The following is a 24,593-nucleotide window of genomic DNA, read 5'->3' on the forward strand; positions in this document are numbered from 1 at the left end:
TATATATATATATATATATATGTAAGTGTGTATATATAGGTGTGTATGTAGGGTGTGTGTATGTAAGTATTCATGAGCACTTGTGAAGTTGATAAGACAGATGGTGGTTTGGCCAGACTGTGTATATGTGTCTGAGTGTTGCCTATGGAAAAGATTTTCTTTCTGCCTATGTGACTTTCTTTTCCTTTTTCTCTGGATCACAAGGAGTTAATGACCTCTGATCAGTGAGAAAAGAAGGAAGAGCCAGAGTAATCAATGTCTTTCATGATTCCCCTGCTGCTGAGCAGGAGGAGTTCATTACCAGAAGCCAAAAGCTTTTGGTCTTAGAATGGCGAAGAGTAGAGAAAGGTAAAAATTACAGAAAGTAAGCAAAATGTTTAACCTCACTGTTTTTTACCTTGTGCATTATATTTTCTGGTTTTATGTTTGTTTTCCAAAGCAAGAGAAAAAAAAGGCATGGATTTGGACATTGGGAAGGTGGGGAGAGTAAGGTAGACTACAGAGGAAGAGAAACCATCATCAGAATATATTTCCTGAATTTCTGTAAAAATAGTCTAAAAATGTTTTGTTTGGGTTTTATTCGATGCTTTTGCTGTCATTCACTTTGAGGTTTACTAGGTTCTTAATTTGTATATTAATTTATGTCTTAAGTTTGAAAATTTCTTGCCTATTACCTTTTCCAACACTACTTCTCAACCATTTGCCTATAATTCCTTCTGGAATTGAATGTGTGTGTGTGTGTTTGTGTGCATACACATAGGCATGTGCTCAGATGGAATCTCAGATCTGTGGTACTCTGAAGTTCTTTTATTTCATTTTGTGTTTGAACTACAAAGCATGACCTTATATTTATTATTCAAAGATAAGTTATTCAATCTCATGTCATTATATAATGATTAATTGTTTAATCATAATCACAAGACACATATAAAAGTATCATCTGTAACATATCCACTCATCCCTACAGCCAGGCAGGGTGATTGATTGTCCATGTTAGTTAACACATGTATTGTGTTGAATCAAAACCAGATTTAAGTATGGGTAAGACTGAAAAATCTTCCATTTAAGCATTGTTTTCCTAGGATTGGTGACCAAGAGCCATATGTATTCTTTGACATTCAATACCTTCATAGATCACAAACAACTTTCTCTATTATTTTTTTCTAATTTATTCTGCATAGGTTGGACCTTCCTAGGGATATTAGATATTTCTTTCAATTATATGGTATCTTCAAAAACCTCTGGCTTTCTCTGTCTATCAGCATTGATATTCTGGGTTCTTTCTTAGCTTTTTTTCATAAGTTAGGCAAAATAATTTTGTTATATTCTATATAGGCTCATACATTGTGTATTTATTTCCTGAAAGCAGTGATTGCCTTCAAAAGAATATTTTAAGTTATCCATAAAATTTTACATTTGAAGAAATGAATTACAGTATAGACTCAGTGGCTAACTCTAATCAATACTATCAACACTAATCCAAAATAACAAGTCATATGTAAATATTCACTCAAATATTTATATGTACTTGTTGACAGTTTAAGAACTCTCAAGGCCTACATTAGATGCCTAGGTTGTAGATTCCCTGGGTTAGAAAATCCACTAAGGGCCTTATTGATCTCACGGCTTAACTATTAACATACTTACCTAAATGATTTCTATGTAAATTAGAAACCTACATCACTATGACAAACATTATGCTAATACAATTATTATTTTTAAATTCACTCAATTGACTTCAAATGTTTTGTCTTACAATAAATTAACATTCAAATAAACCTTTAGCAAGTTGGATAGCAAGTAAAAAAAAGTACATTTATTATGTCTAATTTATTAGTAAACATGATTTAGCAACACAGGATACTATGAGCATTTGTTGTGTTTTCTCATGTTTTAGTGACTCTCATGTTTTAGGGAGCTCTACCAAGTGATACAGATGATTAGTCTCTAAGTAATCTGTTTCTGCATTTGGGGGAGTTTAAGGTCTAAATTGCATGTTTTCTATGGTGAAATTTTTTTAACATTATTTGAGAATATTGAAAGCCAAGCAGTCTGTTGACAATGATCACCAACTTTCCTGCAGGCTTTCTTAGATGACATAAGTGATCTCTCCAATCAAAACTTTCAAGAAATGGAGTTGTTGTCCTCATTGTATCTCTTGATCACTTGTGTGATGTCAGTCAGTACACTGATGTTGACTGGAAGCAGGTAAGAATGGACCTGGTAACCTCTCCGGTTGTTTTCTTGTTCCAGAATTTCCACAGTATTCCATTTGAATTTTTTCCTTTATTCTTGTGTTCTCTCAGGATTCCTTTCTAACACCTTCATTTTGCCTAAATAGTCAAATAACTTATCCAGATATACACATTAACAGACAGGCTCTTCTAAGCAATCATAATTACTTTTCATTGTCTACTTTCCTTCTGGAAAAAGCACCTAGAATTACAGAGACAAGTCCCAACACTGAAGCATTTTTGACAGAGGGAAGAAATTAGCTCTGAGAAGATTGTCACACAGAGCACCACATGGGGGCAGCAGATATTGCTATAAATTGAAAATACTGGCAAATCCTGTAAGTATCAGTTTCCCCCCTTAATATTTATTCTGAAGTTAGTGCCTTCTACAGCATCTCTATTTCCATCTTTGTCATCCCCATCCCTTTTGTCTATATAAGATACAATTACTGCTAAAGGACTTTCTTGCTTGTTCGTATGTGACTCCTTCTTTGTGAGGATACAAATCAGTGTCTGTTTATAACAATGAGATATTAATATATGAATTCTACTGTCCAAAACCCCACTCTTTCCATTGCTAGATATGTGACCACAAACATATCTCTTTTGTAAATTTTGGGTTCTTCATGTTTGGAAACAGATTAGTTAACGTAGTGTTATGAAGATTGAACAGAATGCTATGTAATGATTTTGCCACAATGTCTTTATTGGGTAAGAGCTCAAAAGCTACTTAAGACCAATTCACTAGTTTTTATTTTCCCCAACTGAAAAATAATTGAACATTTAAACCAGTGTATTAAAATATGAATAGTCTATTCAAAATAACAAATTCAGTCTATCATAAAATGAGATCACATGCTCTGACCAGGTTCAGAATTCTACCATCATCCTTTAATATAAAATCCATGACAATTAATTAGCTGTCTTTAGTGCACGCAGAGGAGAAGTAAAAGTATACTACAAGATGGAATATTTACCTATGAGATTTCTGGTATTGTTCCCAAGTGGAAAATAATTTGAAAGCAATGAATCTCTATGAAAGACATTGGTCTTTATATCTGTACTCTAAATATTCTCCCAGGAAAAAGGCATTATTGAGTTTTGCTGAGGAGATCTGGAAATCCCCACAAATGAAATCAAAGCCTTCCAGAATAACTGTATATTCTTGGAAATACAAGACAAGCCAGACAGCCCTACTTTGAATGAATGGATTTTTAAAATGCTCAAGAAACCACAAAACAGAAAAAGGCTCTCTAAATATGAGAAGGGAAATGTGTCTGGTGCATAAAAAACACGCATTCAATTTACTCTAGGGAAGAAAATTTTAAAGATGCTAACCTTGTGATTTGAATTGACTTTATTCATTTCAAAGAAGCCATTCAAAAAGCAATAGTCCCTTGTAATAAAAAATGGGGAACAAACAGCAGAGGTGAGGTATAGGATGTGCATAGTAAAAACAGAAAAGCGTCAGCTCAGAGTTTTTGCAGAATGCATAATATTTTTGTAAAATGTTAGCTGCTGAAAGAACATTAACTGTGTTTGTGTATTATTTTCCCATTAGACATGCGAAATCAATGGAAATTGATTTAATTTTGCCATCCTTACAATTAGGGACAGCACCAAGTTTAGACATTTTGATTCCTATATTTCTGTTTTCCATATTACAATGCTAATTCTTCTTTCCAAGAGCATATACACTAACTTTGAATGCCAGCTTTAAAACCTTAGAAACTGTTGAATGGCATCTCTGTGGAGTTTCCACAAACTGTTTTTTGCTTGAATCTGGTCCAAGATATGAATGACACCTTGTGTGTCAAAAATACAAATGCCTCCTCACTTCCAACAAATAAAAATAGCTGTAATGGGAAACTCAAATATATTTGAGAACGCCTACACAATATTTAGATAAGGCATTCTTCTGGGTACAAAACATGAAATTGAGAGTTTTTTAAGTCAGTCCGCAAAGTGACCCTTAATGGCAGCACTTATTTTTCACTGTCATTGGTACTCACAGAGAGGACTTTGCATCCATTGAAAGCAGTGAGCTTACCCATATGGAAACACTGGAAAATCCTGCAATGAGTTAGGGACCATTGTGGAAACAGAGCTGAGAATAGTAAAAGTTGTACTTCTACTCCACCTCCAGACTCCAAACCACTGCAAAGTTTCACTTTGTCTATCTGGGCTCTCTTCTTCCATGCTCTTACTGTGCCCTGTGATTGGGCCATCTTCAAATTTAAAATTTAACCAACTCTTCTCCTGCTGTGCGTTTTCAGATTATGCATTTGATGCCTTTATTGCCTAGATATTTTATCACCTTCTCAAATTATGGTTTTATTTTTATAATTTTTCAAGTCTCAACTCAAATGTCTTTCCAATCATCACATACCCCTTCCGTTCACAGCAAGCAGTCACTGATCCATAGCCAATGCTACTTTCTATACTACTTACTGCTATATTAGCTGATGTGGTTCTAAAGTTGCACATATTTTATCTTTCCCACACAGGGAAGCCTAATGCTTTATGAATGCAGAAACTTGTGATTTCTGTACGAAAATATGTCTTTTACACAGTGGGAGGATCAATAATATTTGATAAAAGAGTGAATAGATTAACACATTTAAAGTACATTTCCCACATCTTTTAATGACTTTTGGTACTTAATTGCTGGTTCTACACCTTTTTAGAACACTGACTGACTCACTGACTTACAGAATCTGATTAGTAGGTGCCCAAGGAAAATTTCCTCTCCATAGGGTCTATATATTTTGAAAAAAATGGAGAAAGTAATATGTATTTAACTACCTCCTGCCATCTACCTGACTATGTAATTACCAAACCCTTGGCTCTTGAATTCTGTTAAACCCATTTACTTTGTAACATCTACTGGTAATTGAACTAAGGGGTGCTTTTAATTCAGATAATATTCATAAAGATTTGCAAAAATGCAAAGTGCAAATGGGTTTTGAATATTGTTGCTCCATTTCTATTGAACATATATATGTACATAAATATATATTCAACATATATATGTGTTTGTCATTTGAATGCAGTAGTTTTGTGTGTATTTTGCCACAAATTACAAATTTTGGAGGCTTAAAATGCCTAATGTGTGCTTTATGAAAGCTAGAAATACAAATCAAACTGGATGGTTGTGTTATTCAGAATGTCATATGGACGGAAGCTGCTCCTTCATTCTTTTTGTTCCAATGACTGTGCTTATTTGATTTGTACCTGCATATCTGCTTCCTAGCCATAGCTCCTCCTCTCTCCCAGTGTGTGAGAATATGTATGTATGTTTCTATTACCCTCATCCATCTTCTTGTTTGTGCGTTTGTGTGTGTGTGTGTGTGTGTGTGTGTGTGTGTGTGTGTGTGAGAGAGAGAGAGAGAGAGAGAGAGAGACAGAGACAGAGACAGAGACAGAGACAGAGATAGATAGATCAGATGGCTACCTTTGGAGGTTACTGTCTCCTCTCCTTCCACCCTGATTTACAGGAATCAAAGTCAAATTATCAGTCTTGCTCAGCAAGCACTTTTTCTTGCTGAACTATTATCATGGTCCTCTAGAAGTATAATATTGTCCTAGTATTGAAGAACATGTAAAAGAGAGTATCCTACATGGTGAATACCTTTTGATAAAGCATCAGTGAAAGACGTTATCAATCTTCTGGGTTAATATTTCTCTTCCTCAATATAAATCAAAATCCCATTCCATATCTTTAATTTCAAATCCTTTATTTCAGGTAATGGTACTCTAAGAACTCCAACTGATCAAGTAAGATATATATAGATACAGATAAATATAGATGTAGATATAGAGATAGAGATAGAGAGATACAGATACAGATACAGATATAGATATAGATATAGGTAGGCACAAATAAAAGGATCTCTGGAGCTAAGTGATCAGTCAAATTGATGAAACTAAGGTTCAGTGAGAAATTATGTCTCAAAAAATAAGGTTGAGGGCTGGCAAAATGAATCTTTATCAAAAAGTTCCATCCTTGGAAAGCACATAGTAAAAGAAGAAAACTAGCACCTGCAAGGTGTCCTCTGACTTTCATTGCTATGGCATGTGTCCATACATACAATAAATAAGTAAATAATGTATAAAATAGAGTGAAAAGTGATCATCAAAACATGTGAGCTTAACTCCTGACCTCTACATGTGTACATGAGCATATATGAGAACATGTACACTGTATCACAACACACAAAGGAAAAACAAAAAGAAGATGCTATCTTTTGGAAGGAGGAAATATCTTGTATAAGTCCATGTCTAATAAAATCTTCTAAAGAAACAAATATAATTATGTAAGTGAAAGTCAGCAGTTATGACACTAAAATGTTTGAAAAGGCAAAAGATAAAAATGGCATGCAGCTGACTTTGTCTACAATCATTTTGTATACCTCCCTCTTAAAGTGTTTAGTCTGTGGGTTGGCTGCTGCATGTGATCAGGTACAGCTGTGCTTGTGGCTTGATACAGAATTATGACCCTATGTAACAACTAAGAATTTACAGAATACATGGTCCTAGAACAATGCTTGGCACATATTAGGTTTACATTTTATTTTCTAATGAGTAAGTGGATATATAATAAGCTTTCATGAAGGCCATGATTTGAGTCTAGTATGGTATTAGCAAGTAATAAGTCAGAGACACCTGGAGACTGGATCTTCTGGCTAAGACAACTTTATCTTCAGCAGGTTGGTTGACATTTGCATAGATAGAACATACATGGTGTGCACAGGAGTACTTGGGTTTCTTTACTTTCTTGGTTTCCCTTATAATGGAAACTATGAGCTTTATTTTGAATTTTGACTTCTTCTCAGGCTTGTGATGGTGGGATTCTCTCCTGAGATGTTGGGCAGCGACTTCAGCCACAGCCCCAAGCCAGCCAAATGTTCACAGAACAGATAACTAATGCTTGACACAGTGCTGGGCCACTGAGTAATAACGTTTCATGTGAATTAACTGTGTTTTTTGACTTATAACATGTTTAGCTTGCAGTTGTTTTGTGAGTATATAATCTCCTTGTAAGTGAAGAAATATGTGTGTGTGCATGTGTATGTGTGTGTGAATGTGTGTCAGGTGATAACATATGAACCATTTGATACAGTATAAGGTTCCCAAAAGTAAAAGAAAATATTGCTCTTTGGGACTAGAGAGATAGTTCAGTCTGGAAGGCACTAATCTTACAAAATGAGGACCAAGGTTTTATCACTAAGACAGGTTTGGTGGCACACACTTGTAATCCAACTGTGTAAAGAGACACATTTTTGCAGCTCCTTAACAATCCAACCTAATGTTCTATGTGTGTGAGAGTCCCTGTCTCAAAGGCAAGGCTCCTGAAGAATGAGAGCCAAGGTTGTGTTCTAACTTCCACATACAAGAAGTATATGCACAGTTACATACATGTGAACACACACACATACTAATACACACACATGCATACATTCACACACATGTACATGCACACATATGAATGTATCCACACAAGCACACAGATAGCTTTCTAGTCCATGCCTATGGATCCCAATGTTCTTTAGACACCCCATTCACTTTTTTTCTAGAAAATGTTTGTGCCAGTGGCTTGAAGAACCTTTTGCTCCATAAGCAGCCAGGTGGCACCCATAGGCTCCCACTACCAAGATAATTAGAGTGTCAGTGCCTGCCTAATCTTGTTTATAATCTTGGCTTGTAACAACTTGTGAATGTGTTTTTCAGCAGATGTTTAACATCATCTGTCTCCCAACACACACCGTATACACATTGATTTGTGTCATAATGCAGATTCAGTTTGGGAACTGCCATCCAAATGAGTTCTGCATAAGGCTGCTCACCAACAGCACCATGCTGCTCCTCCTAAAAGATGCCTCAAATTCTCAACTCATGTAGGAGGAAACATGACAGGTTAATTTAAACACCTCTGCAGATGCATTAATTTCAGAAACACACATTCTCTGCAGAACACTCAAGTTCATGCTGTCATTTTGTCTTCTCTGTCAGAGTTGCAGAGGGAAAGAAAAGGGAAAGATGGTCCACTTTTGAAGTGATCATGCTGTGTCACTAGTGCAGTGGTTAAGAACTTCTAGAAGCAGCTCCATACTTTTGAGTGTAGACTCTACAGCTGTTTAGTTTTGTAGATTGGGCAATTGACTTAAGGCCTCAACTTCCTCATCTGTGAAATTGGAATGACCCACAAACATACTTATCTCCGAGTCATTGTGAAAATCTAAGGATATCATTCAAGGAAGGCACTTAGAACCCTCCAGAGAATGCAGTGACTTCTAATGTTTAACACAATGTGGTGAAGCACAGAATAAAGTGTGAGATGAGCTAATCAGAAAGGGTCAGTCTACATGGAATCCCAAAAGGAGGCAGATATAAATAAGTAACATAGAACAGGGAAGAGTAAGAAACAATAAATACAGATGCAAATGCAATGGACTTCAAGATTAGAAAAAAAAATCACTGAGGGTTGATGATGTAGGACAGAAAATGGATGAAAGCAGAATACTTATGAGCAATTGTGATCTAGTCACTTGATTACTTTTAATAGAAGTATGCACACGTGGAATTTGTAAGCAAAAACACAGTTTTACATTAAACTACTGTATTTTATTTTTATTTTTTTATAAAAAAGATTTATTTGATGTATATGAATAATTTGTTTTTATGCCTGCATGCTAGAAGAGGGCATTGGGTCATTTTGGAGATGGCTGTGACATGAAGTTACTGAGAATTAAACTCAGGACCACAGAAGGAACATTAGGGTTTTTAACTCTTAAGCCATCTCTCTATCCCCTAAACTATTCTTAATATGAGCAGTTCAGAGGCCTTCAGTAGTGCAGAAATCTTTCAATTTCTAAATGAGGAAGTAAGAGTCATGAATATCCCTGGTCAGTTGGAATCTGAGGTAGGTCTTGCATACTCCCTACCAGTTCCTGGGTCAATCAATTAGTATCTAATCTTACCACTCCTTTCCAGGAAGGGTGGTTTCGATTTACTCCACTAAGAGAGAGAACTCTGGTAGGTCAGGTACATCAGAGAGCCTTACATCTCTAAGTATGCAGAAAATGACTATAGATGCCATTATGCCATGTGACCAGTTAATAGAAGGTGAAATTTTGCCTATTGTAGATGGATGAATGGATTTCTGGTACTTAGTTTTGGGCACCACATACTTCTCCATAGCATACAATATATAAACCATCTGGGGTTTCTTTTTTTTCTTTTCTTCTTTAAAGTTATTGCCGTAGGCTCCTACTACATTCAGTGAAACTGGTATTATCAAGGTCATTGCCGAAAATAGTGAACCCTACTCAGTCTTCATAATATATTTTCCCACTGGTAACTCTTTTATATTATATATTTTTGAAAGTGTATTTTAATTGAAACATTCTTTTATTATTCATAAGATAGAAATAATTTCTACTTTTCTGTTTTGTTCATAATGTGTAGTATTAAAAAAGATTTTGGAAAACATAAAAAAAAAAATTCTTCTTTTTCTTCCCTCCAAACCCACCTATATACCCTCCCCATTTACTTTAAATTCATGGCATTTTAAAAAACCAATTGTTATTACATGCATCTATGTATTTCTATAAACACACACATCTGAACTATAATCCAGAGCCAATATAATTTCTATGTATGCATATTTGTATGTATGTTTTCGGGGCTGATCTGGGACCATGGTATATTCCAACCAATGATTATGCACTGTTGTGGAGCCCAATGGCTACATCTGCAAAACATTTCAACACCAAAGACTTAAGAACATTTCAGAAGAAGGGGAAGAAGAGTGTAAAAACCAGAGGATCAAGGACTTCCATGTAAGATTCTGTCTCTTAGTAACATCAGATGCTATATTCAGGAAGTCTCATCACCACTACCACCTCCCAGAAACCCTGAGCTGAACTACAGGACACCAATGACGACAAAACAGCATGGAGGAAAGGGCCAGGAGGCCTCAGACCCACACGTAGAACTATCAGTAACTTCTATTCTATTGTGCCACTGTCTTTGGTATTTGACCCTTTGGTCACTAGGCTTTGGGGATGTTATTTTCTGGGATTTCTTCCTATATTTGTTCCTTACTCCCCCTCTTCTTGATGTCTTACAGCTTCCTGCTCAGGAGATCATTCTTTAAACTTATTACTCTCTCCATCTGTATGAATTTCACCAGTTTGTCACACTATGTGTGACTCTTCCAGAGTTACATCTCTAAAACAGAACTTGATCCCAGGCCACTGGCAAGTAAAGACAAGAACCTACTTGGTGGCAATAATAAAATTCATAGTGTCCTTTTAACAAGTATCATAATCTACTTTCTGATTCTTTTTCCTAATTTCTGTCCATATTAGACTTACTCGACTGAAAGAAGAAATCCAGTCTCTTTGAGAAACAACTAGGAGAGTTATGAAAGTACTGCCCTGTGGTTGGTTCCTGTACCACTTCCTCAACTGCACCCTGGGAAAGAATGCAGTAGACCCAGAATGGATAGATTTGGAGGACCTTGACCCAGCTGTGAGTGCTGAGGAGGTGGAGGGAAAGCTTTTCCAAGGATTTTAGTATTAAAGCTCTTTTAGACAGTATTCAGTGAAACAGCTCCCTTATACAACATTCAGTGAAATAGCTTGTGCTCTTTATTTCAGGTGAACATGGACTTTACAAACCTTGGGGAGTGGGAAGAGGTTTTCTTAGGGTCTCTTTGTTCAAGCTTGAGCTTGGGTTGCATCTTTGATGCAGAGGAACAGGAGGGGCAGCCCTTAGCATCATTTCAGACAAGAATTTATAGAGGCAAGGAGGGGAGTATATAGCCTAGTACACATTTGTTTGGGTGGCCTTTATGGCCTTTAGCATAGTTGGCTGGTGCTAGCAGACAAACTGTAAATGTAAACTTGACTTCTGTTTTCCTCCTGATTGGTGGTTATTAGGAAGTGAAGTATCAGGGGGAGGAGTCTATCCTGGAAGTGTAGATTTGTTGGGGAATAACCTAGAAAGTGGTGCTAGGTGCCAGTTTGTTAGTTAACTTGATTTTAACCTTAGGTCAGGTTCTCTTATATGGAGTCCGAACCCAAAAGATCTGGTCTCTCAAATGAACATTGGCCGAGGCTTAAGGTATTTGCATGGAGAGGCATTCTAGGTGCTTGCCAGACGGAGAAGAAAGTTGAACCTGTAGTTTTGCCAAGGACTATGTGACATTTCTCAGGTAGAGGATGTGGGAGCCAAGCTCCCCAGATAAAGTCAGGCAAAGAAGAGGACATCCCAGTGGGAAAGCAAGTCTTCTATTTTGTGTCAAGTGCAGGAGAGCTATCCAGACATGGCAGACTAGGACCTTAATTGTAGGATCTTCCAACACTGTCCTAATATCTGAAAGTGAAAATCTTGGGTTCTGATTCTGCTTTGTCTCTTTATTCCTATATGTAATTTAAAGAGAAACTCTATTTCCTCTTCTTTCATTATCTATCTAGAACACTCTCATGTTGGGCAGGGGGAGCCACAGAGACTTGGGGACCAGACCTGGAGCAAGAGTGAGATCAAGGCAAACCCAAACCCTGGAAATCTAGTCCTGAGATTGGCAGGAGTATGATCACTCCTTGCTCCCCACCTCTGCCTCTGTCCCAGGGCTGCATCTCCAGGTGCACATAGCCCTATGCCCCCACCTTTGCCTCACTGGAGGGTGGCCATGTAGTTCAGTACCCATGTTAGTTAAATTCAGTACCCACGTTAGCTAAACTTCCTCTTCCTTATAAGATCATAAGGTCCTGTCCAGCAGCATATGAAATTCCTTGTTATGTAAAAGAGAAATCCCAGCATCCTAGCCCTAACTAAAGATGTCTCTTCATCCCATAGCCACTACTCATCACCCTCAAAAGGTTTAAATAGCCTTTCCATTCTTCTTTAAATGAGCTGTCTCACTGAAGCCTGTCTCCTGAGAGTTTGACCTCATCATGCTCTCTAGTGGCTTAAGGACTCCATTCTCCTGGGTTGTTACTGGCAGGGGCACTGGCAGGGGCTTGTAAGCAGAACTTGAACACTGTTGTTCTCTTACCCTGTGTGGTCCTTGTGGATGTTTTTATTTCTACTTTGATTTTCTACATTCTAACCTTTTTGTTTGTTTTGTTTTACTGAAATTAAGATTTTTTTTCTTTGTGGCTCTGGAGCTCCCTGGGTAGATCACATTATCCTCAGTTATAGAAATCTGCCTGCTTCTACATCTTCATTGCTGGGATTAAAGGCAAGCTTCACTACTCCCAGTCTCTACATTCTAATATTTATAGAGTATCTACAGTGACTCAATACAAGTCCATAATCTTATTTTTGTTTTTATTTTGCCCTCAAACTTTGTCTGGTTCTCATCTTATAAAAAACAAAGTCAGATAGTTCCACTTAGGTAGTGTTGTCTGTCAATAAAATTCAGTGATGGCTTCTCTTCCACGCAACTCTGCTTTTTGTTATTGGTCTGTTCTAGAAGTTTTTATCTCCTATTAAATCATAAAATCATTAGTGTTCTTCTTAGAAGCATTCTTCTTTCAACTTTTCACCTGTAAAAGATTCTTGTTTTTTTCCCAATGCTTTTTAAAATATCACCTTGACATAAGGTTATCTTCACTACTCAACTTCTAATTTCACCCAGCTCTAATTCCTTCCACACATGCACTCCCCTTCCCATCTTCTCGCTCAACACAGCAATTATTCTCTCAGTGATTTAGCTTTTGCTTTTTTTAAAAAAAATCTATGGATGTGGATAATTCATTCTTTCTCTGCCTTCTGTATTATGCAGTGACCCCAATAATAACTTTGTTCAGTTTATATCTCAAATTTCTGGAATGATGTTTCACATGTGAGAAAGGCTGAACAGATATGTTGAGAATAAATGAAGGATATGAATGCTTGGATAAAGTGTCTTTAAACAAGAGTTCTGTAAGCCATAGACATTGAGAAAGGGTGTGTAAAAGAAGTGGACTTGAGACCATCTATTGCTTGTTTTAATAATAAGAACTTGTATTAGTTACTGAATTGCATTGGGCAAACTAGCACACAGTATACAACTCTTATCTATATTTGGGATGAGAATAAAAGTAGCACTTAGCCCAGTTCTTGGTAAATAATTTCTGTTCAGTAAACACTGGCAATTACAAAGAGCTTGGTAAACAGTTGCTACTTTTGCTTTATACCTCCTCCTTGCTTTAAAGAGAAGTAAGATGTGGCTGAGTTTCTTTGTATCATTAGAAGTTAATTCTAAGCCACATAGAACTTGAAACCATTTCTAGAGTGATTGTGTCAACAGTGTGCCTGAATTTAATGGATAAGCTTATTGTTTTCACAGGAAGAAAAACCAAAGGAGTTGTCTCCATGTGGTATTTGTGTCTGATTAGAAACAACCTTTATTTTCCCCCCTCAATTTCCAAGCTCTGGTTCATATCAGAGAACAGTTTCTGTTATCTGTATCGGATGGTGATGAGATTGGGCTGCCATTTTCTGACTGCTTGAGAGCTTTTAAAACAATGTAAAAGCAAAACATCTCTATGCATGATGTGAGGTGTTTGGTACTACAAAGAACCCAAGGTGGCCCTGGTAAGATTTTTCTTTTTTTATTATTATTATTTTTTATTAGATATTTTCTTTATTTACATGTAAATTTCTCCCTTCCCAGTTTCCCCTCTAAAAAACAAAGAAACAAATGAAAGCAACAAAAACAAACCCCAGCTGCCTCCCCACTCCCCATGCCTGCCACCCCACCCTCTCCTGCTTATAGGCCCTGGCATTACCCCACACTGGGGCACAGAACCTTCACAGGGCTGAGGTCCTCTCCTCCCATTGATGATCGAATTTGCAATCCTCCACTATACACACGCTGCCAAAGCAATCAGTCCCACTGTGTGTACTCCTTGGTTGGTGGTTGAGTACACACCAACCAAGATTTTTCTTTTGTTCTTTAGAATTGAGATGGTTTGGGCTAGACAGGAATAAAGGAAAGTTTCAGTGATTGGGCAATACACAAATGGAAAATGGGCCACACTGAGGAAACCTTGGTGGTGTTCCCAATAAGATAAAAATGAAACAAGGTTGATCCTAGGAGAGTTCTCTTTCTTTCACTTCCTCCACCTTTTAAGCCTCCTCTCATTTCTAGGTTGAAGACCAGCTGATAATAAATAACAAAACATTATGTATGGTTTTTAAAATTAAAATTGAAGAATCTCCTGCCTGAAGGTTTGGTCAGATTGATATGTGAAAGAAGTAATATGTGTGAATGAAATTAGAACTTTATAAGGATTCATTTATGATTATGTTTATAAGTTTAGAAAAGATGATTTATTAATAATCTCTGTTCACAAAGAACAAAGGAGACAAAAAAGAAATATGCCCTTCACTTTTCTCATGGAGTAGGCTGCCGAACATAGTCTGGTTTCTTTTTTTTTTTTTTTTTTTTTGCTTGCCATCTACATCTTCTTCATGAAGTGTCTTCCCATTTTGTAACTTGAACGCTGCTCTGAATAGAATTTCCGTATACTCGTATGTCTAATTCCCATGTCAAATGAAATTTTCACTCATTTGATTTCCTATCTGTGTCAGATACTAACCCAGAAGGTGAATCTTCATACTTGGGAGGTCTTATAATCTGGACTACTCTGTTTGGCATTCCTCAGACTTGTAACATGAATCAAACTACATTACATGTCAAGGGAGTAGTAGTCCAACTCGTAGGAAGAAAGGTGTTCGCAGAAATGAAGCACTTGGGAAATTAAAGTTCCTTTTTAATTTAGTACTTCAGTGACAGTCTTACAAATGTGATATGAATTGCAAAATGTCCCCACTGAAAAAAGAGAATGCTCCCTGCTATTGTTTAACTTTATTTCAAGTATTGCTAATTCTTTCCTGGTTGATAAAGATGGAACGACCGTGTCAAACTTTTGAATTACATTTCCATTTTATTTAATTCACATTAAGGATGGCATGGAGCAGTGCTTCAGTGAAGGGAATGGTTACCCTCCCAGACTGTCCCTTCTGTCCTAGGATCATTTACAAAACACATCATGTGACGGTTCCATTATATAAAAGCAGGTTTTCCTGAGTACGTTTTAAAGGAGATTACAGATCCTTAAGTAAAAACAAATGAAGCAGAGAGTAGTTAGTAAAGTTTAGGTTATTACCCATTCATAGAGTATCTCAGTTACTTTTCTTTGCTGAGATAAAACAACATGCCCGAAACAACTCAGAGAAGAATGGGATCCTTTAGGGAGAGGGTTTTACAGTTCCAGTGACTTAGAGTCCATAGTTACTAAGGAGACATGGGTAAGGGAACAGCTGAGAATTCATATCTGGAACCATAAACAGAAAATAGAGAGTACACTGGACACAGCACGTAGTTTTTGAAACCTCAAACCTGGCCCAGTAACATACTCCAGCAATACCATATGACCTGAACCTCTGCAAAGTATCTGCATATAGGAAAGCTAGCATTCCAACATCCCAAGACTTATGTGGGGAAACTCATTCAAATGACCACAGAAGAGGAATTAACAAAGAAGAGCTGTTTTGACCTGACCATCAACCTAACTTAATTACTTACGATTTTCCATCGTTATTCTAAATCTCAAAATCTTGTCATTAAAACATGTTCACTGAACTAGAAATCCATTCCAAACATTGTTCTAAATATCTGCTCAAAATATATCTCTTTTACTCCCTATGTCTAGACACAATGGAACATTTACTATCTTCAGGTCAGTGTGTATGTTTCCACATCCTACAATCTCAAGGTCTTCTACAGAACACAGGAGTCTTTTGACATAAGGGCATCTCTCACAGTTTTAGCTTTTTACTCAGCTCTAAGGAAAGAGACCACGGAATACCAAAAATGCCTTATATTTCTTTGCATGTTCTACAAGAACCTAAATTAAATCTTAAATTAGGTAGAATTAGAGGACGGATTGCATTATCACTATGCTTTCCGTTCACTATTGGTTTCTGCAAAAATCCACAGTAATATTAAAGATCAAAAGAAGGAAAGTTCCCTCCATGAGAACCTTGGTCATATTTATGTTGGCACAAATCATAAAGAGACAGCTCAAACTTTTCCAATATATTATCGGCTAATTTTTCTTTGAGGAAAATAATCTAAACTTTGTCTCAAGATTTATGTTCAGATAACTGTCCCCATGAAAAAAACAAAATAAGAAAGTCCTGTACTATTTTTTTTTTTTTTTTGTCAACTTGACAGAGGGTGCAGTATTCATGGAAGGAGGAATCTCAATTGATATAATGCTTTCATCAGATTGGCTTTCAGGCAAATCTTCAGGATATTTCCTGATTGCGGATAATGGATGATAATGGGTGTGTGAGATTGCAAACCTCTGTGGGTGGTACTGAGTTGTGTAAAAATTCAGGCTGAGCAAGCCATGAGGAACAAGCTAGTAAGCAGTGTCCCTCACTCTTCTTTGCTTCAGTTCCTGTCTCGAAGAAGTTCCTGCCCCGACCTCTCTTAATGAACAGCTTTGATCAGAAAGTGTGAACTGAATAAATTATTTCTCCCTCAAGTTGTTTTTGATCATGATGTTTTAACACAGCATTAGAACTCTTGCTAGGTCTGATGTCCAGCAAAGATCTTCTTTTGCTACTGAGGACTCTGGACAGATTTCTGAACCTTATTGGTTTTATGTTTTCTTAAATTTCATTGATGGGAGCCTTGTAAGCATCATTTAGCATATTGTGTTAGAAAGTTTGCAGAGTATCTTCCTTGGGAAGGAAGCTAAAGGAGCTGATTCTTGATTTATAAGATTAAATTTTCTGCCTTTAGCTTATCCTTGGAAGACTGATAATATGAACTTCTAAGTCCTTCCCTATCCATGAATTAGATAACTGCTCAATCACCTTCATCTTTCTTTGGAAAAGGATAGACCCGACTCTTGGAAACCAGGCTCCATGGTATTTCAACACTTTCTTCAGGGCAGTCACATGGTTTCTGTAAGATGGCCACATATCCAGGATTCTCACTCTAGTCATAGCAAGAAGTCAGCTAGAAAGAGATGCTGGAGGAGAATCTGCTTTTCCTGCCATCCAGCCAGATGCCTATGTGCAGGAGGAAGTCTTCTTACCATCTTCTCAGTTGTTATTAATTGCAGCTACATGAAAAGTCTGTCCTTCCAAAAAACACTCAGTCCAGCTGAGCTCAGTCAAGTGTACTGAAATAAGAAAATAATAACTTTTATGTTTATCAGTTTAAACATAAAAGCTAGAAACAAGCTATGGTGGAATTCAGGAATATATTAGCTTAATAAATGGCAACTGTTCATATGATGCACAAAATAAAGTACAAATTATTTATTTATTAAGATTGAAAATAAATTCATCTGTATTAAGAAATGATAAAAACAAAATAGGGTTACAATATTTTAGAATACAGTGTTCTATAATTAATACTGAATCTATAGCAAGTTGATAATCTTTTTTTTTTTTAACCCAGGTCCAATTTTAGTACTTAAATTCCTTTTTATTTTCCTTCAGTAATACGGATACTACTACATTCCTTGAGGTGGGATTCTGAAGATTGAGCTTGGTAGAAGGCCTGCCATACAGCACATGTTTAACATGGTTGATAGTATTTTTTTTTTACTAACATGCTTGAGAATATCTTTGACCTTGATAAGTAATTCAGTCATTTACTAGCCCTCAAAGTTAGAATAATTCAATTTCTCTTTTGTATGGTAAGAAAAAAAGGACAGAGTCCCTCTCTCCCTCAGACCAACAGACTAGAGTAATACTGATGTGAACAGGAGATAAAACTGGTCAGCATATAGATAGGGGGATGCATCAAGTGTTCTTAGCCTGATACTGGGAAAGCCTTTGCTTTCCTCCAGGCAAAGACTGCCAGAGGAGAGCTCTTATTTCTTGCTCCTCTCCTACATAAGCATGTCTACCCTGCCTGAAGCACACACATAAAAGTGTATCCATAGCTCCAGTCCATACACTAATCCTTTCTGATGATCAGCTTTAGAACTGGATATCTGGATTTCTATGGTAAAAATGGATTACATCTATTTCGCAACTTCAACCCAGCTCCTAAATGATAATAGGGTGTCAAAGCTTGAAGGGGATTGTAAAGTAGCAAGATAGGGATTTGTTGCCTTTGAGACCATTAAGGATGGACTCTTACATTGTCATTAACTTTGGACCTCATCGTCTACATCCTTGGTAACACTGTTATGGTACCAGACATATTCCTTTTTCTTTCTTTTGTTTTTTTCATTCAAATAGTTTAATTTTTCTGCTGTTTATTTTTGTGTCTTCTTTTTTTGTTTGTTTGGTTGTTTGTTTGTTTGTTTGTTTGTTTTTGGAGACAGGGTTTCTCTGTATAGCCCTGGCTGTCCTGGACTCACTCTGTAGACCAGGCTGGCCTCGAACTCAGAAATCTGCCTGCCTCTGCCTCCCAAGTGCTGGGATTAAAGGCGTGCGCCACCACTGCCTGGCTTCATGTCTTCTTTAATGATCTAAAATATACCCTCCTAATCCCCATCTAAGTATATTTTCCTTAAAGCTCTGGGTTTTATTTTTTCTTTCATTCTCTGATACCTCCTTTTTCCATCCTGCAGTTGTACACCCATGTCCATTGCTGAGTGTGCCAAGTTCCATGGACCTTTAGTCAAAAGGTATGGCTTGTTCTTTCCCTCTTCTTTCCCACCCTCTTCCCAGTAGCCAACAGGATCTACACTATTCGAGCCATGTTGTTGGGGTTTTTTGTTTGTTTGTTTTTTTGGTTTTTTTTTTGATGAATTGTCTTTATGCTTCCTAGTTCTGTTTTGAATTTTTCATGTTAACCCCTAAAGAGAAGTTCAGTTTCCCTGCTAACCCTGCCATTCAGTAAACGGCATGGGAAACCAGAGAGGCAAGGCTAAGTATTTCTCTGATTATTTAGGAAAGATGTTTTCTATCCAAAATGAGGAGCAAAGAATCCCGTGAAAACTGCTGCTGTCTCCACCTTTGAATGTAATCCTGAATCCAGTTGCCTGGATGGTAAGTGGCTTGCTTCTCTTACTAAACCTGTTTCCTCCCCCAGATAATGTAAAATGCTGTGCATGGATAGATTCTACCTTCTCAAGTAAGCCACTCCAGCACATGGCTCTTTCCATCATACATGGTGGACTGTAATAGCATTCTCTGGCCTCTACAGTGAGAAGCTGCTTCTTTGTAAAATTTTCTTTCTATGAGTGTTCTGTCTTTACAATTTTAATTTGCAAGAGCTTGGACCACCTCAGTATAGGAATTAGAATCCAGAACAAGTCCACAACGTACTTCACAAGTTACCAGATGCATAGACTGTGTTCCTTGCATTGCTGCACTGAACGAACATTGGCAGGTAAAGGAAGAAATTCTGGTTTTGTTTGAAATTCAGGCAAATACTATATGGAAGTGATCTATCACAAGGTTGCAGGAACACTTATCTGCAATTCAAATTGACTTGGAGTTCTGTCTCATTGCTGGAAACACCTGGCAACCTCACACATAAATAGATTCAGCTTCCTTAAGTGAAATAGGAACTGGTACTGGCTTTCTCCAGTTGTTTAGCCTTTAAAGTTCATAGCATAAATTAGGTACTCATTTTCTTTAGGTCTTTCCTCAAAGACCTGCTTCCTCAAGCTGCCTGTGGTTGACTTGTATAAAGTATTGGTCCTCTGACTGAGAATCCAGCTTGATGATGGAGCACTTGCACAGCATGCCAGAGGCCCTGACTGCAGTCCCCATGGTTGTCATCTCATACAGAGATTAGCAGCTCACCTCTCCATCTTATCCTGCTCCAGTTTGTTGGTTTGTTTTCCTATCTCCCCTCAATCTGTTTACTATGTCACATGCTGTACATTTCATTTCTTTATTTCATGTTTATTGTCCATCCTGCCCAGTTGGGCAGAGACTTTCAAGGGTTTTGATCTGGGCACTGTTAAATACTCAGGGCCCAAGAAGTGTTTGGCACTTAAATAAATTTCTGTTGCTATATCAATGAATGCACGAATCCATCTTCATTTTGACACAAACCTCTTTCTATGCCATAAAGCAGATAACACATGTCCTTCTTCAGATAAATGTATTGATAATCTGAGCGGGGTGATTTGGGGACACAACAGCTATGAGTTAGTAGATATGCAATATATAAGTGTATCTTTGATAGCCTAGGTTTTAAGCATGGGGGAAAGAAATAGATTTAAGTGGAAAATACAGAGCCGAATTTACTGTGGGCAAAGTGGCTGTAGTTTTAGAAGTGGTCCATCAATCATAGGGCTACTCAGTTCTCAGTGGTGAAGCACTCCCTCGGAGACATAATTAAAATACACAAAACATTTTTCATTTGAAAAAGCTGAGTCTAAAATTGAATTAAAAGGTTTAGCTAAGTTTATAACTTTAAGGGGCTCTAATCTCACCTCTTCGATATGGCACACAGCTGCTTAAGCCCTTCGAGGAACTCCGAAACAAATTTCCACTGGCCTTGGGCTAATTCCTAAGCCTAAATTTTATAGACTCCTTATCCATAAAATGGGATAATGCTGCAATCTGCCTCCTAGGAGCAATTAGGGAGATTTAGTGGGGAGGTCTGCTAATGCTTTGGGGATTGAAAGCACACAGCCACATGGTCACCAACCACCATTTTGTATCATTCAAACCCGAGTTTCTATAGTTCACCTTATAGTTGTCCGACCAGTGGGCAGTCCCTATCTTCCTATCTCTTGCAATAAATTATATCTGAGAAATTTACAATAAATTGTACTTAAAACTACACATAGAAATAAATTATATTTTATTAGATATTTATTTATTTAGTGTCTGTGTGTGTGCACGTGTGCACTGGAGTGTGTATATGTGTGTGTGTGTGTGTGTGTGTGTGTGTGTGTGTGTGTGTGTGTGTAGGCACATACATACTATAGTGCCCATATGGAACTCAGAAACTCAGAGTCCAACTTGAGGGTCAGGTCACTCCTTCCACATGCAGTTCCTAGGTATGCAACTTAACTTATCAAGCTTAGTGGTAAATATCTTCATCCTCTGAGCCATCTTGCTTGCTGGCCACTCAAAATTTGATGTTTTAAGTTCTACAATGATAGGGATTATCACTGTGTGTGCGATTACATATACTGAAATATATAACACGCAGTAGTTTATTGGGTTCTCGGCTTGATTTATTGTCTTCAAGCAGTTTTATAAATGTCTCTGTCACTTTTTTAGAATGTATAGCCTCTGAGGGACTATATCATGTTATGATTTCCCAATGATCCAGCTCTTCACTTTCTGTGTGTAGGTCTGACCATCATAGCTTTCAATATTTAATCAGAAAGAAATGTTTTTATGTGTAAGGCTACAGCCAGATGTGTTACCTACAATTGAATGAAGTGTAACTAAAAGAATAGGAAGATTGAGCTTGTGTTGTCAAGGGAAAGGGAGTCCTCATCTACACTTCTATAAATAGCAATGCAAATAAAGGAGAGATCAGTGTTTCCACCCCAGACCAGCTTTTCCTGTTTTTTCTTTTCTCTCTTCAACACACACACAAAACATGCACACACACACACACACACACACACACACACACACACACTACAGACCCATTAGTAAGAGAAGAAGTATTAAGTTTTTCTTGAATATAGTCACTTTTACCCATACTCAGAAGAAATATAAAGATAAAAATAAGGAAACTGAACACTCAGCATCTCCTTAATCTACTCCTTAAATAAATTCATCATCAGGAAATTTCACAGGCCTTACTTGATCATATAGAAAGGGATGCATATTTCCTTATTATTAATTTATGTATACCAGATAATCAAATGATATAGACATAATATATGGCAACTAATATTTATAGCTGTTAACTTTATGTCCATCAGTCACCTAAAAATTTTCCTTCAGTAAATTGTTTAACCCTCAGAACAACCCCCAAAGGCTGACACATATAACTGTCTTCATCTTAACCAAAGAAAAATCTGTGGCTCAGCTGATTTAAGCAACTTCTCTAGTTGCTTAAACGCCTCATGTCCTCCTGACGCTCTTACTGAATGACATCAATGGACCTTATACTGAAGAGATGATCCCTACTCCCAGTGGCTGTCAACTGGGAAAATGGTTTGGTCTAGAAGTCACTGACTTGGCAGCTTCAGCATTTTGAAAGGAAATTGATGGCAAGTGAAACTGCAGAACTATTTTACTTTGTATGTGTATTTTTATAATGAAGCAGGAGAAGCAACCTTATTAAATCACCACTCTCAGTAACACAATCCCCCTAAACATCTTTATAGAACTGTAGAATGGAAGTGAAATAAAAGACTTCAAAGTATGATACATAAAGTTTAATCAACTTGGCCCAAAGTCACACAAAATAAATGACCAAACTCAGACACAAACCATGAATTTTAAAGCATATGCGACTTACAATATACAATGTTGTTAGTTGAAAACTATAAAGATTTACATGACTGTGTATGTATGTGAGGAGACATTTATATGGTAAAAGCTAAAATTAGGGTGAGATAAAAAAACACAGTGACAAATTTAAATAGTTATAATGTGGGTATTCTTTCTGTCTGTTTCTCTAAACTATACCATTTCTACATCCCAGTAGTTTGCCTCTTTGACTCTGAAATTCCATTTCATCTTGGAAGATGTATGTCGATAGGAGTGTAAAGGCTGGGAGCTTCCCTTGTGACTCCTTGCTTTACATGGCTTAAGCAGAAGTAAACCTTAAAATTTACCACCTCCTCTTTGAATTAGCAGATTGAGGCAGTGCAGATCTTTATATCAGGGGAAACCTGAAAGGAGTGGTCTCTGAAACAGCCAAAGCCTACCATATATTTACAAACTGAGATAGTGGTCAAGGGGGAAAGGAAAAATGTTGAAACTTTTCTTTCTTTCTCTCTCTCTCTCTTTCTTTCTTTCTTCCTTTCTTCCTTTCTTTCTTTCTTTCTTTTGTTTTTTGTTTTTTTGTTTTTGTTTTTTTGTTTTTTTTGCAGACCATACTTGGTCATTCCAAGACTACAAGAAAACTTCCATTTGTGTGTGTATTTGTAGTGATCTTCTTCAGAATGAATGAAAAAATTAAACCATGAACATAAAGGAGTATGTGGAGAGGAACATGGGAGAGTTTGGGGTGAGGAAAGGGACAGAGGAAATATTGTGATTATATTATATTATATTATATTATATTATATTATATTATAGTTTTTTAATGAAAAAAGTTCTATACTTGAAATTATTTAATTTAACTCCTAATCCTTATCCTATTAAATTCATAAGGACTTATTGTAGATGAAAGTGGATCTGAGCTGTTGTGAGCTGTAAATTGACAAAATGAGTCTTCTTGTGTGTCTGGTTTCTATGGGAGAGAATAGAAGCCCTAAGTCATGAGGCATACCATTCCAATATCACCAGGACAGTGTTCTTTATCCAAATAAGGATGTCTTCAGTATACACCTGTTCTTGGTCATAAGAGTTAATGGTTGATATACATCTGCTTAAATCACACCTTACTTTAGGGTGTGGCTTACATTCTTGTAGAGAACCCTTTTTAGAAAAATGACTTCATAGTCTGGGTAGACAGCTCAGCAGGTAAAAAGCCCTACTTATGCAAACCTGAAGACACAAATTCTATCCCTTAATCTCATATCAAAGGACAGATAGTCAGTTTAAAAAAAGCATTTATATCCATGCACCACTACAAAGAGACAAGAGGCTCTTCTAGAACCTGGCAAGCCAGGAAGTCTGAGGTACTATAGGGGGACACCAGAAACAAAGGAGATTCAGCCTCAGCATGGTATATCTACGGAGGTGAGAACTGACTCCAGAAAGCATTTCTCTGGTCCTCACATGTGTGCCATGACATGAGTGTGCTTTCATGCATTTATGTGTACATGTGAATGTCCAGTCAGTAAAGATTTTCCCTCCTTGCTAGTAGTACTTAGAAGGGTTGCAAGTAAAATATTGTATGGCTTTTTGTAGTGACTATTTCCAATGTGATTAGGTTGTTGCCTTTTCCTTTAAATATCTACATGCCTTAATTTGTCCTTCCACTAAAGTATAATTATGACAGGATCAGTGTAGAGATGTAATGAGCTCACTAAATTCAGAAACTTTATTGTTGGCAGTCCAGTTTTCTTGAATTACGCTGTGCTGAGAGGATAATAAAGCTTCCCTAATAAAAATTAGCATTTGACAGTAAAATACAGAATTCCAGTGTATATACCTGAGCCTTCTGACTCTTTTGGGTGGTAAAAGGGGAGATATCTGGTAATGTAGTCAGCAAAGTTCTCCATCCCTCATACCCACTGTAATCTATGATTAATATCAAATGGAGAATGACATTAATAGTAA

At 37.0% G+C, this 24,593-nt stretch overlaps 1 long non-coding RNA gene across 2 annotated transcripts in view; it reads left to right on the top strand.

Moving 5' to 3' along the window:
* Positions 1-2,290: 2,290 nt before the first annotated feature.
* LOC116092248 overlaps positions 2,291-24,593 on the top strand; it is a 37,041-nt gene continuing 14,738 nt past the window's right edge. For both annotated transcript variants that reach the window (XR_004119175.1, XR_004119176.1), the window contains exons 1-3: positions 2,291-2,572; positions 18,839-18,895; positions 19,162-19,259. This is a non-coding gene — a long non-coding RNA (uncharacterized LOC116092248). The remainder of the gene's footprint in view (positions 2,573-18,838; positions 18,896-19,161; positions 19,260-24,593) is intronic.

Source organism: Mastomys coucha, unplaced genomic scaffold (genome assembly GCF_008632895.1).
Source record: "Mastomys coucha isolate ucsf_1 unplaced genomic scaffold, UCSF_Mcou_1 pScaffold15, whole genome shotgun sequence".
Taxonomy (NCBI): domain Eukaryota; kingdom Metazoa; phylum Chordata; class Mammalia; order Rodentia; family Muridae; genus Mastomys; species Mastomys coucha.